We start from the raw sequence: 20,936 nt of genomic DNA on the forward strand, positions 1-20,936 counted from the left end.
TATGTGTTTTATAGCCAGAGATTGTTGGCATGATAAATGTGTTCATCACCACATTGCAATTTGACAAAAGGAAGGCATGTTTCATTGTAGTTCCAACTGAATTTGGGGTTGGAGTCCAGCATCCCACCATGCCTTTTGTTTTAAAATTTTTGGAGTGCTTGCTTTGATGGCAGTTATAGCTCCCATCCCTCCTTGTGAAATGCATGATATACAACTTGGATTAATTCTGGCAAAGTAATAAATGTTGACACACCAAATGTTCTGGTATTAAGGCTAAAAATCATTATCATTATGTAAGAAATCTTTTCTCTATAAAGCAATGGGAGTTGATATTTATGACTATGCCTATGAGGCATTCAAAATATGAAGAAGGTGCCAAATTAATAAAAGTTAAATTATATTTGGTGCAGTTTCAATGTTGGTGTATTTGATTATAATTTTTGATAATTGATTATTCATGTGTGGTGAGTGAAGTAACATTCAGCTTCCCAGAATAGAGCCTATAAAACTTATGAACAGATTGGGTTCACAAAATATATTTGTTTATCAATTTGTTTGGAACTAGAAAAATATGTTTCTATGAAAACAATGTTATATTGTTTATACAGAAAAGTTTATTGTGTATCTATTATGCGTCAGGCAGTATAGGAATAAAGAAAGATGACTAATACTCTAAGACCTTATAATCTCTGAGGTGAGAGAGAAGGGACAGGATGAGTGCAGTAGAGATAAAAGGTGGAGTGCTTTGGGACACAGGCCAAGTGCATATCAATCCTTCCAGGCACGAGGAGAGGCTTTCCTCAGAGGGTGATGTCTAAGTTATTATAAGAATAAATAAATGTTAGCATATTGGTTACATGGGGAAGAAAAGGGCAATCTATGAACAGGGACAGCTATGTGGCTTCACAGTGACCTAAAACTCCTTGGAGGGCCAAATGAAGTGATGTCACAAGATACTGGAAAGCCAGGTAATAGGCAAATTCATAGGTCCAGGGGTGAAGTGGTGAGATCAGAACAATCACCCTTGTCAAGAGAGCATTGGCCTTTTGGTTTGTCTGCATCTCCTTTTCTACAGAGGGGCAGACCTGGCTCTTTAAACTGGTTGGAAAATAGACACCATACTTCTGTCCCTTCCCATACCACTTCATGAGCTTTCCTGAGGCCTGGGGCCCATGTCCTGTTTCGTTCACCACCCCAAAATCTCCCCAAGTTTAAGAAAAAAAAAAAAGACTTCCATTTGTGTAGGGGAAGAGAATGTGGGATGGAATTCAAGAGAACTTTATCTCTTCATACCAGGTTTCTGCTGGGGTCATTGGAGACCATTCTTATATAACAAATCCTCATCAGCGGATGTTTGGGAAATGGGGAAAGGTTCAGGATAATTTTTGTTTCTGGCTCAGGTGATAAGAGTGTCATTTATTGAAACAATACTCACAGGGCAGATTTTAAAACATAAAGGCAAGATGACATGTTCAGTTATGATTTTTTGGGACATCCAGGGGAGGCATCCCAGTAGGCAATTTTACAGTATTAGGATTCAGGAGAGATGAGTTTTGTGGGGTTAGACAGAGAACAATCTATATGTAAGATATTATTGAAAATAGATCACCTCACTTAGAAGACTGATTAAAGTAATAATGGGAGACTAGGAAAGGAAATAAGAGTAACTATGAAGTTTAAGAGGGCAAGCTGGAGAAGACGCTTAATGAAGATGGATTCTCTCTTTGAAGACAGAGAGATAATTAATCAACTCTAAAAAAAAAATTAAAAACATGTTACCTTGAAATGAAGGAATGAAGTTTCCTCTAAAAATACAAGACAGTTTTCTCTCCCTGATAGAAGAGACTGAACATACCCACCAATATTGTGCTTTACATGATCCATAAATTGCAAAGCCAAATTAAGATTTAAGAAAAAGTCATGATTGTCTTCAGGGAAGATGGCCGCTGCGTACGGGGGTTGCTGAAGTGCTGAGCGTGGTGCTCAGAGCAGCGGCTTTAATCGAGATTTCGCGCAGCTTGTTAGAGCTCCTTTCACCATTAATCTGTAGCGGACCACTTTGCCAAGCAGCAGAAAGAACAAAGAGATTGAAAAAGAGACGCTTGGCTCCCGGACACTTTGCTGCTCAGAGCCGCGGGCGCTTTGCGCCCATCTGCTTCCTCTTTCACTTAGCTCCCGGCAGAGAAGCTGAATGTGTAATCAGCAGTGGATTGTAAGTACTTGAGGCAAAGAAAGCTCAGTGCGCCCCGCCTTTTTTTTTTTTTTTTTGAATATTTTCTATACAGGGAGAGTTAGTGGATTGGGATTGTTGGCTGGGCTGTGGTTTCGGGGCCGAAAATCCACTCCGCGGGAGCCGCCATTTGCTTCCTGCTTGCTGTCTTGATGGCTCTGTCTACATTGTACAGCAGCCGCATCTAGAGGCTGGAACTGGGCTGCGTGCTGAGCCCTGTCCTCCGAAGGCTGGACCACAGCCTCGAGCGCCTCGGTCTCCTGTTCGCGGCTGCACCTTTGGGCAGAGCCTGCTCTGGGGTCGTTCGGCATCCCCCTGCGAGGGGACCCGTGCTCCGGAGGAGGGGGCCGGAGAGCCTTGGCAGTAGCCGCTTGGGCCCCGGGAGCCGGGCACCGGGCCGAGGAGCAGCGGAGGCCACGGCTGCGCTGCTAAGGTCGCGGACAAGCGCGGTGCCCGTGAGCGCGGCCCAGAGGTGGAGGCGACGGTAGCAGGGTTTCATTTCTAGAAAACTGGAGTGGAAACAAAAGCAGCAGTTTGTATAATCCCAAGATCTTGCTTATGCCAGGAAGCTGTAAGGGTAACATGAATATCATTGAGGAGGTCTAACATGACGGCAGGCATGGAGAGATCAAGTCTCTGACCTCTTCAACTGTGCGGGCATAGGGAGCTGTAAATTATCTAAAGGCTGTTTGCTCAGGATCACTAGGCAATGCTGAGCTGATGTGGATCTGGGGCGTACGGTCTGGGCCCCTCAGAAAACACACACTGAGTACGGATCAGCTACATTCAAGCTCCGGTTCGCCTGCTTCTCGTGACTCAGCACTAAGGATCCCGCTGAAATAACTGGTTGGCCCTTCTGAACTTAGAGGTAAAAGCCAACTGAGCCTTCATAGGCAGTGGCCACAGGACTGAAACGGGGATTGGGAGAGATAGTCAGGACCCACCCGTTGCATTGGTCACCCGGCATAGGGAACGAACGGTCACCATTTGCATGGGATACCACCTTGGAAGAGAACTGACGTCACGGGCAGAGGAGATAACTGCATTGAAACCAGCGAGACAGGTGTGTAATCCCCTAGTCATCTCTCTCCACACAGCGGGGGAAACCTTAAGGGCCCCTCCCAGCTCTCCTGTGAGCGTGATAGCCAGACCGAGGGAATCAGGAGTGGTGCGGGACTCGCGGCGAGAAACTCCCGGCTACCACTCCCACCAGGGCTGACAGCTGAGGTCTCTTGCACCAGCTACCGGGGGCGTGGCTACCGGAGGGCAAGCAAATTCGCTGGGGGTTCTCAGCCCCAAGCTCTACAAACTTAGGGTCTGAGGGAGGCAAATAGGGAGAGGGAGCCCAGGTGTTCATGAAAACAGGGCTCCCAGGAACAGCAGACCTGGCGTGTAGCCAGTATTGTGGTGAGCGTCACAGGTGAGCATGGCCTGGATTGAGGAACCACAAAAGAAGGCCCTAGGCACTCAGGATTGGAGACCCGCCCAGTCTGGGAGGAAGAGCTGCTGCACAGCAATCGGTTTCCACCTATTGAGAGGAGAAGCTTGACCCAGTGGGCACAGCTCCACCTACTGGAAGAGAAGTTAATCGAACTCTTGGACTACATTTATTATTATTATTATTATCATTTTTTTCTCTTTTTCTTTTTTTTCCTATTTCTTTCATTTTCAATTTTTGTTGTTGTTGTTGTTCTTTAATTTTTTTAATGTTTTTAATTTTTTTGTTTTAATTTATTTTTATTTTATTATTATTTTTTTAAATTTTCATTTTCATTTTTTTATTATCATTATTATTTTTGTAAAAAATGTTATTCTTTCTTTCTTTCTTTTCTAATTTTTGCTTGTTTGTTTGTTTTTGTTTCTTTTGTCTTTTCATTTCTTTTCAATTTTCTTATTCCCCCTTCCTTGAATTCTACCTGCCTACTCTCATTCTCTTTAGTGACTTCTTCCCTGCCCTTCTAATATCCTTCCTCCCAAGCATCAAATAAATTTATAAGAGTAAACAGTAACTCAGCACTCAAACAGAACAAGAAGTAACATGACCAGCATAAAAAAGCAAGGAAGAAAAGGACTACAAACAATGAAGGACAGCCTAAATATTCAGGAGGACCTAGAGTCAGCAGAAAAATGGTCACATAAAGAACTCAAGGAATACCTTAGACAGATGGAATGGAACCTTAAAGAGGATACGAGACAGCAAATTCAAACAGTGAAAGAACACATTGAGAATGAATTTCATAAACAGATAAAAGAAGAAGTTAAGCATCTTTATCAGGAGATAGAGATTATAAAAAAAGTCAAACAATAATTCTAGAAATGAAGGAAACGATAAACCAAATTAAAAACTCAATCGAGAGTATCACTAACAGAATGGAGCAAGTAGAAACCAGAACGTCAGATAATGAAGACAAAATATATCATATTGAAAAGAGCCTAGCCAACTCAGAAAGGCTGGTTAAAAATCACGAGAAAAACATCCAAGAGATATGGGATAACATAAAAAAGCCAAATCTATGAGTCAGCGGGATAGAGGAAGGTACAGAGATTCAAACCAGGGGAATGAGTAACCTGCTGAATGAAATAATTACAGAGAACTTTCCAGAAATAAAAAAAGGAAAGAGATATACAAATTGAAGATGCATATAGGACACCGAGCACACAAAATCACAGTAGACCAACGCCAAGACACATTGTTATGAAGATATCCAATATACAGAACAAAGAGAAAATATTAAAAGCTACAAGAGAAAGGAGGCAGATTACATTCAGGGGTAAACCAATAAGGTTAACAAAGGATTTTTCATCACAGACGCTGAAAGCGAGAAGATCCTGGAACAACGTATTTCAAACACTGAAAGCCAATGGATGCCAACCAAGAATTCTGTATCCAGCAAAATTAAGCTTCAGGTATGACAACGAAAAAAAAATCTTTCATGATAAACAAAAGCTAAAAGAATTTGTAGCCAGAAAACCAGCATTGCAAAGCATCTTGAGCAAAACATTACACGAGGAAGAAATGAAAAACAATAACCAAAACCATCAGTGGGAAGTGCCTCTATAAAGTCAGGGGGTGGGGGGAAAGCTAACCTTGGAGAAACAAACTAAAAGAAGATAAATAATCAAACATGGCTGGAAGTACAAACCATACATCAATAGTAACTCTAAACGTTAATGGCTTAAACTCTCCAATAAAGCAACATAGGCTGGTAACATGGATTAAAAAACAAATCCAACAATATGCTGCCTCCAGGAGACACATCTGATTGGAAAAGACATACAAGGCTGAAGGTGAAAGCTTGGGAAAAAATATACCATGCACACAGTCCTCGTAAGCAAGCAGGGGTGGCCATCCACATATCGAATAAAATCGACTTCAAGACTAAGTTAATCAAAAGGGATAAAGAAGGACATTATATACTGTTAAAAGGAACCATTCACCAACAAGACATAACAATTATCAATATTTATGCACCAAATAATGGTGCTGCAACGTTCATAAAACAAATTCTCCTCAAGTTCAGGAATCAAATAGACCACAACACAATAATTATGGGTGACTTCAACACACCTCTCTCACCATTGGACAGATCTTCCAAACAAAAGTTGAATAAAGAAACTATAGAACTCAATACCACAATCAATAACCTAGACTTAACTGACATATATAGAATATATCAACCAACATCAAGTGGCTATACTTTTTTCTCAGCAGCACATGGATCCTTCTCAAAAATAGACCATATATTATGCCATAGGGCATCCCTCAGTAAAAATACAGGGGTGGAGATAATACCATGCATTTTATCTGATCATAATGGAATGAAAATGGAAATCAATGATAAAAGAAGGAAGGAAAAATCCAATATCACATGGAAAATGAACAATATGTTACTGAACGATCAAGGGGTTACAGAAGACATAAAGGAGGAAATCAAAAAATTCTTAGAGATAAATGAAAATACAGACACAACATATTGGAATCTATGGGACACAATGAAAGCAGTTTTAAGAGGGAAATTCATCGCCTGGAGGTCATTCCTCAAAAAAAGGAAAAACCAACAGATAAATGAGCTCACACTTCATCTCAAAGCCCTAGAAAAGGAAGAGCAAAACAACAGCAAATGTAGCAGAAGGCAAGAAATAATTAAAATCAGAGTGGAAATCAATGAAATTGAAACAAAAGAAACTATTGAAAAAATTAACAAAACTAAAAGTTGGTTCTTCGAAAAAATAAATAAGATCGACAGACCCCTAACCATGCTAACGAAGAGAAGAAGAGAGAGAACTCAAATTACTAACATACGGGATGAAAAGGCAATATCACAACAGACGCTACAGAAATACAGAAGACAATTAGAAATTATTTTGAAAACCTATGTTCCAATAAAATAGAAGATAGTGAAGACATCGATAAATTCCTTAAGTCATATGATTTGCCCAGACTGAGTCAGGAGGATACTCACAACTTAAACAGACCAATATCAATAGATGAAATAGAAGAAGCAATCAAAAGACTTCCAACCAAGAAAAGCCCAGGACCGGATGGGTATACAGCAGAGTTTTACAAAACCTTTAAAGAAGAATTAATACCAATACTTTTCAAGTTATTTCAGGAAATAGAAAAAGAGGGAGCTCTTCCAAATTCATTCTATGAGGCCAACATCACCCTGATTCCGAAACCAGACAAAGACACCTCAAAGAAAGAAAACTACAGACCAATATCTCTGATGAACCTAGATGCAAAAATCCTCAATAAAATTCTGGCGAATCGGATACAAAGGCACATCAAAAAAATTGTACACCATGATCAAGTAGGATTCATCCCTGGGATGCAAGGATGGTTCAATATACAGAAATCAATAAATGTTATTCACCACATTAATAGACTTAAAGATAAGAACCATATGATCATCTCAATAGATGCAGAAAAAGCATTCGACAAAGTACAGCATCTCTTTATGTTCAAAACACTAGAAAAACTAGGGATAACAGGAACTTACCTCGACATTGTAAAAGCTATCTATGCTAAGCCTCAAGGTAGCATCATTCTCAATGGAGAAAAATTGAAGGCATTCCCCCTAAAATCTGGAACAAGACAGGGATGCCCTTTATCACCACTTCTATTCAATATAGTTCTCGAAACACTGGCCAGAGCAATTAGACAGACGAAAGAAATTAAAGGCATAAAAATAGGAAAAGAAGAACTTAAGTTATCACTATTTGCGGATGACATGATTCTATACCTAGAAGACCCAAAAGGGTCTACAAAGAAACTACTAGAACTAATAAATGAATTCAGCAAAGTGGCAGGATATAAAATCAACACGCATAAATCAAAGGCATTTCTGTATATCAGCGACAAATCCTCTGAAATGGAAATGAGGAAAAACACTCCATTCACAATATCCTCAAAAAAAAAAAAAATACTTGGGAATCAACCTAACAAAAGAGGTGAAAGATTTATACAACGAAAACTAAAAAACCCTAAAAAGAGAAGTAGAAGAAGATCTTAGAAGATGGAAAAATATAAACTGTTCATGGATAGGCAGAACCAACATCATCAAAATGCCGATATTACCAAAAGTTCATAGAGAACTTTTGGTAGGTTTAATGCAATCCCAATCAAAATCCCAATGGCATTTCTTATAGCAATCATGAAATTAATATGGAAAAATAAAAGACCCAGAATAGCAAAAGCAATTCTAAGCAGGAAGCGTGAATCAGGCGGTATAGCGATACCAGATTTCAAACTATATTACAGAGCAGTAGTAACAAAGATAGCATGGTACTGGTACCAAAACAGGCGGGTGGACCAATGGTACAGAATAGAGGACACAGAGACTAATCCACAAAGCTACAACTATCTTTTATTTGATAAAGGAGCTAAAAGCATGCAATGGAGGAAAGATAGCATCTTCAACAAATGGTGCTGGGAAAATTGGAAATCCATATGCAACAAAATGAAACTGAATCCCCTCCTCTTGCCATGCACAAAAGTCAACTCAAGTGGATCAAGGAGCTAGATATCAAATCACAGACTCTGCGTCTGATAGAAGAAAAAGTTGGCTCCGATCTACATATTGTGGGGTCGGGCTCCAAATTCCTTAATAGGACACCCATAGCACAAGAGTTAATAACAAGAATCAACAAATGGGACTTACTTAAACTGAAAAGTTTTTTCTCAGCAAGAGAAACAATAAGAGAGGTAAATAGGGAGCCTACATCCTGGGAACAAATTTTTACTCCTCACACTTCAGATAGAGCCCTAATATACAGAGTATACAAAGAACTCAAAAAATTAGACAATAAGAAAACAAATAACCCAATCAACAAATGGGCCAAAGACCTGAACAGACACTTCTCAGAGGAGGACATACAATCAATCAACAAGTACATGAAAAAATGCTCACCATCTCTAGCAGTCAGAGAAATGCAAATCAAAACCACCCTAAGATACCATCTCACTGCAGTAAGATTGGCAGCCTTTATGAAGTCAAACAACAAGTGCTGGCGAGGATGTGGGGAAAAGGGTACTCTTGCACATTGCTGGTGGGGCTGCAAACTGGTGCGGCCAATTTGGAAAGCAGTATGGAGATTTCTTGGAAAGCTGGGAATGGAACCACCATTCGACCCAGCTATTGCCCTTCTCGGACTATTCCCTGAAGACCTTAAAAGAGCGTACTACAGGGATACTGCCACATCGATGTTCATAGCAGCACAATTCACAATTGCTAGACTGTGGAACCAACCCAGATGCCCTTCAATAGATGAATGGATAAAAAAATGTGGCATTTATACACCATGGAATATTACGCAGCACTAAAAAATGACAAAATCATGGAATTTGCAGGGAAATGGATGGCACTAGAGCAGATTATGCTTAGTGAAGCTAGCCAATCCCTAAGAAACAAATACCAAATGTCTTCTTTGATATAATGAGAACAACTAAGAACAGAGCAGGGAGGAAGAGCAGGAAGAAAAGATCAACATTAAACAGATACATTAGGTGGGAGGGAAAGGGAGAGAAAAGCGAAATTGCATGGTAATGGAGGGAGACCCTCATTGTTATACAAAATTTCGCATAAGAGCTTGTGAGGGGAATGGGAAAATAAATAAGGAGAGAAATGAATTACAGTAGATGGGGTAGAGAGAGAAGATGGGAGGGGGGGGAGAGGGGATAGTAGAGGATAGGAAAGGTAGCAGAGTACAACAGTTACTAATAGGGCATTATGTAAAACTGGATGTGTAACCGATGTGATTCTGCAATCTGTATATGGGGTAAAATTGGGAGTTCATAACCAAGTTGAATCTAATGTATGAAACATGATATGTCAAGAGCTTTGTAATGTTTTGAACAACCAATAAAAAAAAGAAAAAGTCATAAGTGGAATGCAATAAATATATGTTTTTTCAAAATAATATATTTATATTTATATATTTAAAAAATAAATATATAAGTTTTTTCAAAGACTGTACTTGTTTTGAGAGCAATTTTACCCAAAATAGTCAAAACAATTTTAGCTAAACTGTAGATAAATAAGCCAAACAGAAACTTCCAAAGTCTAGAGAATTCTACAGAATAAATTTACTACTTCTTACAATGTTTTGCTCTAACAATCCCAGGATAAAATGAAATATTCTGAAGTCAGCGATTCTTGCTGTTCTGAAGGGCAGATTTCTTCCTGTCAACTGCTGCAGGACAAAGTAATATATACGAAAAAGAAACCAAGGATAACAAAGTTTTCCTTGAGAGAATTGTGGAAATTCTTTTTAGTCTTTTGGTTTTCTTATACAAAAATATTTTCCCAACATGAAGAAATTTGCATGGCTGTATTTACCAAAGAAGTTTGATCCTTTATTTATGTAAACCAAGAATTATAATCTTACTGAGCTAAGAGTCAACTCAAAGCTCTGTTGCTATAAACTTAGGCTTTCCAAAATTTCTCAGTTTAAAGGCATCTGCTACATAAGTCTAATTTTAATTGGGGGAAAAAACCTTCTTTAAAATGAAATCCAGTGAAACCCCAATGGGTTTATGCCCATTTCCCCATATTCAATATTTAAAATTTGGTGGTCTGTGGTCAAGAACTATTTGCTAAGTTATTTTCACAGAAAGCGAATTATTCATAATTAATTGATAAACTTTGTTAAACCACCTCCCATGATTGAGGGGTATGTGACTGAGACTTGTTCTATGTTGTAAGGGGTAGGGTTCAGTCCTTGAGGTGGCGTTGCTTGGCATGTCATATTCTCAGCAATTCTCCCTGGCAGGCTGACATCCTCCCTTTGTGAGCTATGACCAGCCCAGGAAAACATCGCTGACATTAGGTTCTATTCTGCTGATGTTACATAAAACTGCAAGATTTCAAACATGGAATTGTTCCAAAAATATATGCTATTTTTCATAGACAGTACAAAATAACACCATAAAAAAGTCACATCTGGTGTTAGTTGTTGTCTTATTTATCAATTTATGCCTTCATCACCATGACATCAACTTTCAAGGTGCTCTTGTAAATCTAGAAATCTAACAGGTGAAATAAGAAGTAAAAATAGTTCCTGAAGTATAGGTTTGTGTTTCAAAAGTATTTATGAATCAATCGCTTGACACTCAGGTCATATTTTCTCATTAAAAAGCTATTTTGTGCCAAATGCGATGGCACAGCCCTTTAATCCCAGCGGCTCAGGAGGCTGAGGCAGGAGGGTCGCAAGTTCAAAGCCAGCCTCAGCAAAAGCAAGGCACTAAGCAACTCAGTGAGATCCTGTCTCTAAATAAAATACAAAATAGGACTGGAGATGTGGCTCAGTGGTGAGTGCCCCTGAATTCAACCCCCAGCATCCCCCAAAACAAAAACAAAAAATAACTCTATTGTAAAACTATATTGCATGATAGTTATATTCCCAAACCTATTCTTCTTCTTATTATTATTTGGCACTGGGGATTGAACCTAGTATTGCTTTACCACTGAGCAATATTCCCAGCTCTTGCTAGGTTGCTTAGGGCCTCTCTAAGTTGCTGAGGCTGGATTTTTAAAATTTGTTCTTTTTTAGTTATACGTAACAGTAAAATGTATTTTGGCATAGTATATATACATAGAGTATAACTTATTCTATTTAGGATCCCATTCTTGTGGTTGTATATGAGTTACCCTGGTTGTATTTTCAAATACAAGGCTAGAAAAGTTAGGTCTGATTAATTTTACTATCCTTCCTATTCCTCTCCCTGTTTCCTTACTCTTCGTATAATCATATAGATTTCTATTCTTCCCCTCCCCACCCTTCCTTATTTTGGGTTAGCATCCATATATCAGAGAGAACATTTCACCTTTGGTGTCTTTGGGATTGGCTTATTTAACTTAGCATGATATTTTCCAGTTCCATCTATTTACATATATATATATATATATATATATATATATATATATATCTCATATTTTCTTTATCCATTCATCCATCAAAGGACACTTAGGTTGTTTCCATAGCTTAGCTATTATGAGTTGAGCTGCTTCAAACATTGATGTGGCTGCATCATTGTTAGTATGTTGCTTTTAAGTTCTTTAGGGAGTGAAATAACTGGGTCAAATGGTGGTGCCATTTCAAGTTTTTTAAGGAATCTCCATACTGTTTTCCATAGCGGTTGTGCTAGTTTGCAGTCTCACCGACAATGTATGAGTACTTCTTTACCCACATCCTCACCAACATTTATTGCTACTTATATTCTTTTTTTAAAATATATTTTTTAGTTATACATGGACACAATATCTTTATTTTATTTATTTATTTTTATGTGGTGCTGAGGATAAAACCCAGGGTCTCTCACTTGCAAGGCGAGCGTTCTACCTACCACTAAGCCACAGCCCCTGCCCCTATTCTTTTAAAAAAATATTTATTTTTTACTTATAGTTGGATACAATATCTTTAATCAATTAATTTATTTTTATGTGGTGCTGAAGATTGAACCCAGGGCCTTGCCCATGCTAGGCGAGTGCTCTACCACTGAGTCACAACCCCAGCCCCTGTTACTTGTATTCTTTATAATTGCCATTCTGACTAGAAGGAGATGGAATCTCAGCGTAGTTTTAATTTGCATTTCTCTAATTGCTAGAGGTGTTGAACATTTTTCATATATTTTTTGACCATTTGTGTTTCTTCTATGAAGTGTTTGTTCAGTTCCTTTGCCCATTTATTGATTGGGTTATTTATTTTTCTGGTGTTATGTTTTTTTAGTTCTCTGTATAACCTGGAGATTAGTGCTGTATCTGAGGTACAGGTGGTAAGGATTTTCTCCCATTCTGTAGGATCTCTGTTCATGTTCTTGATTGTTTCCTTTTCCCTTTGATGCCATCCCATTTATGATTATTGATTTTACTGCTTGCACTTTAGAATTCTTATTGAGGAAATTAGTTCCTAAGCCAACATGATGGAGAGTTGGGCCTACTTCATTTTCTAGTAAGTGCAGTGTCTCTGGTCTAATGCTTAGGTCCTCAATCCACTTAGGGTTGAGTTTTGTGCAGGGTTAAAGATAGTGATTCAATTTCTATTACATATAGATTTCTAGTTTTCCCAGCACCATTTGTTGAAGAGGCTATCTTTTCTCCAATGTATTTTATGGCACCTTTGTCTAAATGATATAACTGTATTTATGTGGGTGTGTATCTGTGTTTCTATTCTGTTTCATTAGTCTTCATTTCTGTTTTGGTGCCAATACCATCCTGTTTTTGTTACTATAGTTCTCAAGTTCAAAGTCAGTCTCAAGTGCTTGAAAACCCCCCTTGATGCTGGCTTTGAACTTAAGTCTCCCAAGTTGCTGGACTTATAGGCTGTGACTGACCCCAAGCCCATTTAACCCATAATGCAGCTGAGTTCCAAACTTAATAAACATGAGATAACATTGTGACATCACTTTTAAAGTATCACTTTTAAAGATTGTAAATATAAAAAAAATGTTAAAACATTGAGAGGATACCTTTTCTAACATTTCAATACTAATAATGAAGATATTTATTTATATGTAGAATGATTTATTAACTATGAGTCCACGTAATTTATTGGTATGTTCCATAGAATATAAGCTATACACCAGAAATGGACAGATCAAATAATAAAATTAAATAACATAGGTAAGAATTTGAAGGTTTTGATCTCTCATCCCAGGAGGTATCCAGTTCATGCTAATTCATGTCACTCTGTTAATAACCATCATTTATCAAGACTTATCATCTGGATTATCAAATGGCAAATTTCTCCAGCGTAACTCTTGGCATCAATGCTGAACCTAAACAAGAAAGGATCATAATTACTAATTTCTGGAAAAGAGCAGAGTAGAAGAAGCTGGGTGTCAAACTTTTCATGTGTGAGCTCATTTCCTTGGCCTCCTCGGTCTGGGAGGTTGTCTGGTATCAAGAAATTGCTGAGTTATTTCAAAGGATATCTCAAAGAATACAAATGAACAGGCAGACAGTGACACAGAGAGTGAGGAATGTGGGAAAGGACCCAGAGCTTTGGTGCACTTTGATAGCCACCTTCCCTGAAACTCCACCAGTACAACAAGAAAGATCTTGGAATCTCTTGTTCAATTTTTATGGAAGTTTAATTAAGTAGCCATGATGATTAAATCACTGGTCACTGGTGATCAGCTCAACTTTCAGCCTCTCTCCTCTCCCCAGATGTACGGGGAACAGATATTTAAAAGGGAAGAAAGTAACTTTGAAACATTTTTTTTTCTAATTTCATTTGCCTATGGAAAGTTAGTTTTGACTAGAATTTGAAGAGGTAGATAGAAATGGTTGAAGGGATTCTGAAAGGGACTTTTAGGATTTTAGAGGATTTTGGAGATAAAAGTTACTGTATCGTTTCTGTGTACAACTCAACTTCAATTTTCACTTCTTCTTAATTAAGATATATCATTATCACTTCTCCCATGCATAAGAATCACGAATAGATTGCTTTTTATGTGTATGAGAGGAGAGGAATTCATAAATGGAATAAATCTACAAGTCTTTAATTTAGAAGCCAACTTTTCCTGAACCCTAAAAAAATTTCTATTAATTTTTCTTTGTTTAAATTTTCAGACTCTCTCCACTAAGTTGGCTGTCACTGTATTTCCTCTTGTAGCTTTCCTTCTCACCCCTCCTTAGCTGTTTCCTAGAGAGAATATAGACAATTATGATTTAACCTTCTTATATTGATTCCTCACCTTCTTTCATTTTTCTCTAATAGCCAAATCACTTAGTACCTCAAATATCTTACTTGAACTTATAATTTTTGTAAATATAAATAGTATTTCCTAATACCTTATTTTGTAACTATCTTCATTGTTCAGCTTTCTTACCTACTATTATCTTATAAATTTTGCTATCTGTTCTTTTACATTGTCAAAGATGATAATTGGCAAAGGCCAGATATTGTCACCCAATATTAATTCCTCCCTTCTGCTTAGCAACAGAAACTCTATTTACCTGGACACATGGCTGCCTAGAATAGAACCTTCCTTTCCCAGTCTCCCTGTGACTTAAGTATAGCCGTGTGGTTACCCAGTAGGATGGAAGTAGTAATGTTGAGTGTGAATTCCAGGAAATGTCCCTGAAGGGAGAGGTCACATTTTTCTTTACATCTTCCTCCTTCCCACTATATAAAATGTGAATGTGATAGTTATTATTTGAGCAGCCATTAATGGGTTCTGAGATAGAAGTCTCCTATAGATGGAAGAGACCTGAATGCCTTCTAATGAGCTGTTCCAGACCAGCCCCAGACGACTGCAGGCTGTGCTCACATGGAAAGATGATAAGCCTCCATCATGTTTAAGTCAAAATTATTTTGGGTTTTCTCACAGTTGAGCCTGATTTGATTTAACGATCATAGCTATATTCTATTTTGCCACCAAAACTACCTCTCTTATGATTATCTATAGGTTGATTTAGAAAGTTGAAAGCTGGAAGTTGTATTCACATAACTGGGTAAATAGTGTTCACTACAGAATCAAGGAGGTTTTTTTTTTTGTGTGTGTTTAATTAGTTTATATTTTTTTCTTTCAGATTTATTTTCAACTTCTCCAAAATATTTTGTTTTATTGTCTTCTTTTCTTTATCCCTTCTAAAGACCCTCCTTCTACAGAGCTGTGTGGCTTCCTGTTCCAATTTTGGATTTGATGCTTTCTTTCTTTTTTTTTTTATTAAAATACTGAGTTTATTTCACATGTATATTTTTGTCTTCCCACTATTTCCATGGCTGACCACCACTACTACTATGTCCTACCATAGCATTCCATACATACTTAGAAACCAAGCAAAGGGTGAAGTTCCATCTTTAAAAACTAAACAGGCATTTTGGACGACACATTCTTGGCAATAGAACCTGGACAAAATTTATCAAACATGGTGGGGAAAGTTCTCACTTTGCATTATAAAAAGGACAGCCAGATATCAACTGTTACATAAATGAAATAAGATGGATTTTATTTTTTGAGAGAGAGAGAGAGAGAGAGAGAGAGAGAGAGAGAGAGAGAGAGAGTTTGAGAGAGTTTTTAGTTTTCGGTGGACACAACATCTTTATTTTATTTTTATGTGGTGCTGAGGATCGAACCCAGCGCCCCGCACATGCCAGGCGAGCGTGCTACCACTTGAGCCACATCCCCAGCCCAGAGATGGAAATTTTTAACAAACTGTTTAAACTCTTTTCTTAAAGAGACTTCTCCACTGCCAGAGATCTTGAATCACCTCCTGGTCAGTCATCCGGAAGCAATTCTTCACATAATTGACGAACTTGTCTTCTACTTTGGGAGGAGAACCACCTTTTTCTCTACTTCTTTGCATTTTTGCTTTAATGTCTTCTACAGAACTAGGTCCTTTTGGTGTTTTAGGAGTTTTTTCCTGTTTTTTGAGGGACTCTTGACCTTTTGATCTTGGTGTTGGTGGTTTTGAGTCTTTTCCATTCTGGTTCGATTTTTGTGCATTCTTGGCTGGAGTATCTCGTATAGATTTCTTCACTGGAGCTTTTTCTTCAATTTCCTCCTCATCAAAATCATCATCTTCTTCTTCATCATCATCGACATCTTCATCAGCAGCAAGTTTTACTTTTTTCTGGGGAACCTTGCTACCACCTCCAGGGGCAGATCACTTTCCAGATACACTTAAGAGTTCCACATTCTCCTCCTCTTCATCTTCTGACTCTGCATTTTCCTCCACAACTACTAAGTGCTGGCCACTAATATGCACAGGCCCTGAACCACACTTCAACCTTAAGACCCACAGGTGGTGTGATTTCAAAACCCCCAAGGGAAACCGTTGGCTGTAGAGACATTTTCAATGTTGCCAGTGTTACTTTAATTGGACCGCCTTCATAATTCATTGCCTCTGCTTCAACAATGTGCAATTCATCCTTTGCACCAGCCTCAAAACTGACCGTTCTTAATGATAACTGGTGCTCAGTTTCATCATGATCCACCTTAAAGTGATAATCTTTGTCAGCCTTTAGCTCACAACCGAAAAGGTAGTTCTGGGACCTCAGGGGGCTCATGTCCATATCCATCGAATCTTCCATGAGGTGGTAGCACACACTTAGGTGGGAGAGAAGGCGGATGGAAAATGGTGGGTTGGATTTGATGCTTTCTATCTGCTAAACAACTGTCAAAATGAGACTTCAATTCAGTGCTTTCAGGAGAAGCCTATTAAAAGGCCAAATGTGACAATGACATCACATCTGCCATTCATCATCTCAGTTTAGTAATGGAGGAGAGGCTGATAGATGGGAATTCCTTTCATGTCCACAGAATGCTATAAGGGGCAAACACCACATTATTTTTCTTTGTGCATTAGCAACCATTCTTGGTTTCCAAGTTGTTTCTGATTTCTAGTACAGTTTTAGGTTAATACTATGCATAGATTTTCATTCTGAATTCTTTGTAAGATTCAAGGACTCCTTTTTTTTTTTCTTTCAGTTTTTCTCTCTTACCTTCTCTGTATTTCTGAGAACTAGTACAATGAAATGGCCAAGTGCATAGACCTTAGAGTTAGATGGCTTTGGTATTATTTCAGCTCCATCACTGATTGGCTTTATAACTAACTCTAAGCAAGTTAATAATTATTTACTGTCTCTCTAACCCTTAATTTGCTCATCTGTTAAATGAGGATAATAATAGCATCTGATTTATAAGTTTGCTGAAGAATTAACCCATGCTTAGTGTTTAGCCCAGTGCTTGGAACAGGGAAGACATTCAGTATTACTTGTGACTACTACTATCATCAGTAGTGTTAGGGAATGAGTTGGCCAAGGTCACACATACAAAAGCCTGAGTTTATGCCCAGCCTGACTCCACCAACTGAGCTTTTAAAAACCATGTTCTTCTTTTTCACATGGAATGTATGTTTTGAATAATTCTATTGAGGAGCAAGCTGCGATGTAGAACAGTGCTTTGTGGTTGTATATATATGAGATGGGTGGGAGACAGGGGCTTGATGTAGATGGGATGCAGAATACCCTGGTCACTTGGGAAGGATTTTCAAAGTACACATTTGGCATACTTTTTTAGTGAGTTTGATAAGCCTTGGGGTGGGCTATGGCAGGGATATATATTTTTTTGAATCAGCTCCCCTGGTGATCTGATGCACACTCTTGTTGAGAAAACTGACTTGGAATAAATTGTTGCATTGTTCTCAAGTGGAATGACTCTATGACAGAAATATTAGGAGGTCATCCAAGAAAGAAGTAAGGGAAGGAAAAAAGAAGGTTCTTAGACTTAGTGTGTGCCCCATGGAAATGATTCATAACAATTGACATTTTTTCATATTTTCCCTGCTCTGACTCATATTTCTACATGAAAAACATAGTCAGTGCTCACATCAGTATTTTAAAAAATTTATTCAGTTAAGTTAACTCTTATAGTTCCAAATCTGTATATAAACCCACAGTATCTACCACCATGAATCAACTTAAAATATATAATTCAACAAAAGCAAAAGTAAAATGAAATGAAGATAATTAAGGATTTTCTGGCACTTCTGCAAGACATTGTCATGTTATTCTTTTATCCCAAACTGAAATTGCTAAGTCCAAGATGTATTATATATACACATTTTTAAACAAAATTCTTCTCTTATTATGAGAAGTTAAGACACAAATAACTTAAAGTGTGACAGAAATAAAAAAAAAATCAAATGCATACTAAGTTCAAAATACTTACATGGGTCTGTATGCTGGGGACTAAGTGTTTTACATAATTGAACTTATTTAACCCATGCACTAGTCTAATGAAAGATACCCAATGATTATACTTCCAATTTTATAGATGAGGGAAATTAAGAGATGTTAATATGCCCATGATACAGCTAGTAAAATAAGGGAACTAGGATTTGAAATCAGAGGTGGCTGGTTCAAAAATCTGACAATATTCTGCCTTTCTCTAAACCAAAGGTGAAAAGAATATGAAAAAAGAAGCCTGTGACAAATACCTAAAGGATACCAACTGATAATTATAAAATAAATTCAATATTCTTTTCTCTGTGGTTTTAAAAATATGTCTCTTTCTGTTTTTCAGAGGGTTATAATGATCTAAATTTCAGTTATTCAAGCTGAAGTTTTCCTGTAAGACGTGACAGCTCTCTTCCTGAATCCCACTGCCACCCTGGGATACCTCTTTCTTCCTGCCCCCTCTCCCAAGAACTGCAAGGATATGTGTTCAGAAGCTAGGGTTCTCCTGAGCTAGCCCAGAGATTCTAAATTTTAGCTTGTACCAAATCATCTGGTGCAATTGTTTCTGATTTAGCAGGCTGGAATGGAACCAGAGAATTTGTATTTTTAATATGTTCCTGGGCGACTCTGAGTTAGCCCATTTTGAGAACTATCAGCCTAAAACCATGGGGATGAGAGACCAAAAACAATGTATTAGTACCTAATTTCTAAGATAAGGATCGTGAGAATTTTGTTAGCAAGTAAAAAATATTTAATGATCTGCATATTTTAAGCCTATGCATAAGGAAATTTCTCTGGATACAATATGGGTTATTTGACATGAATTGCTTCCCTCCCTCCACCACATTTGAGTCCTGTTCATCTCCTCTTTAGCCCATTTCCTGGCCTGGTTCTCCATCCCAAACCAGGTTTCATTAAGTAAGTTTGCATAACTTTTCAATGGGGGCATGTTCCTTGGCTTCACTCCAATTGTCAGAGCTCAGAGCCTGGTAATCTGAGACAATACCACAGGTTAAAACCTGACTCCTGGTCAGAAGTTGTGAGATGTCAAAGCTGCTTGGAGACTAAGTGACATACAACCTTCCTTTTCCTGATACCAATTAAATTATTACAAAAGGAATAAAAAAAAGTGTAAGTGATAAAAACAAAGAGAAGAAGAGGAGGAGCAATTAATAGTAAGAGATTTCATAAAGCCCCCTGGATTGTACTGCCTAATGAGTAGAGATGAGGAAGCATCTCCTTCTTCCCCAGATGAGGTTAAAAAGAATTACAGTTATGGAGGAAACAAATCTACTTCTTCATGGAACTGAAGAGACCTAGGACCTAGAACACCAAGTTTAATAGAGGGTGACATTGTGATTTGGAGCTTAAAACAAGGAATTTGGCTGAAATTCTATGTACACAAGAACAGATGCCCCTGGTATGCAAAACACAGATCTTGAACAAAGAATGGATACAGAAAATGTGGTTCATATATGTAAGCAGGATGAAGTCCTGTTCTTTGAAAAAATATGCATGGAAATGGAGATCATTATGCTAAGTGGAATAAGCCAGGCAGAAAAAGACAAGTCCTGCCTGACCTCACTCATGTAGAATCTAAAAAAAGTTGCTCTTGTAGAAGTTGAGAGTACAGTTAGGAAGGAACAAGAAGTTCTGGTGTGCACAGTAGGGTGACAATAGTTAACAATGTACTGTATATTTCAAAAAACAAGAAGAAAGTGATTTTGAATGTTTTTACCATGAAGAGGTGATAGATGTTTTAGGACATAGATATGGTCACTTTGATTTAAACATTATACAATGCAGACATGTATCCAAACACCACGTGGTATTCCATAAATATGTATAATTTTATATATTTATGTTTTTCTTAAAAATAAAATTTAGAAGATTAAAAACAGATATAGTTTTTCTTATGCACTAGAATTGAACACATTAGGAAGACTTAGAATAGTTAGCAAGACTCCCCATATTCATATTCTGGTCACTCAGGGATTACAATTCAATTTTTCTCTTTGCCCATTATTAAGGAACTATTGGAATCTAAGGCTCACTAGAAATTTGTGGGAGGGGCTGGGAATGTGGCTCAAGCTGTAGCGCGCTCGCCTGGCATGCGTGCGGCCCAGGTTCGATCCTCAGCACCACATACCAACAAAGATGTTGTGTCCGCCGAGAACTAAAAAATAAATATTAAAAAGAAGAAATTTGTGGGAAACTGGCAAATCAAAAGATTATAACCAGGGTTTATAAATAGGTGCCCCATCCCTTTACTCTCCCCTGCCTCTAGTAACCAACATTCTCCCACAAGAGACAGGTAATGCCTGGCAATATCTGCAAAGTCCCCTCCATCCTTGGCTCATTGCTCTATTACATTTCCCAACTTCCACTGCAGCTCTGAGTTATGGGACAAGTGACAGATGCTCTTTCTACAGTGGAACTCTAATGTTTCCTGTGAGATCCCCATACTCTCATACGGTAGGACAGTCTAGAAAGTGCAATAAAATGACTTTGATGCTCTAAG

General features: G+C 38.0%; 1 pseudogene across 1 annotated transcript; it reads right to left on the reverse strand.

The window, feature by feature from the left end:
- Nucleotides 1-15,894: 15,894 nt before the first annotated feature.
- On the reverse strand, nt 15,895-16,768 carry LOC308647371 (nucleophosmin-like; annotated as a pseudogene). The gene has a single exon. The product of its transcript is annotated as a nucleophosmin-like (transcript).
- Between the last annotated feature and the right edge of the window lie 4,168 nt (nt 16,769-20,936).

This window comes from Spermophilus citellus (assembly GCF_964194105.1).
Source record: "Spermophilus citellus genome assembly, chromosome: 4".
NCBI classification, from domain to species: domain Eukaryota; kingdom Metazoa; phylum Chordata; class Mammalia; order Rodentia; family Sciuridae; genus Spermophilus; species Spermophilus citellus.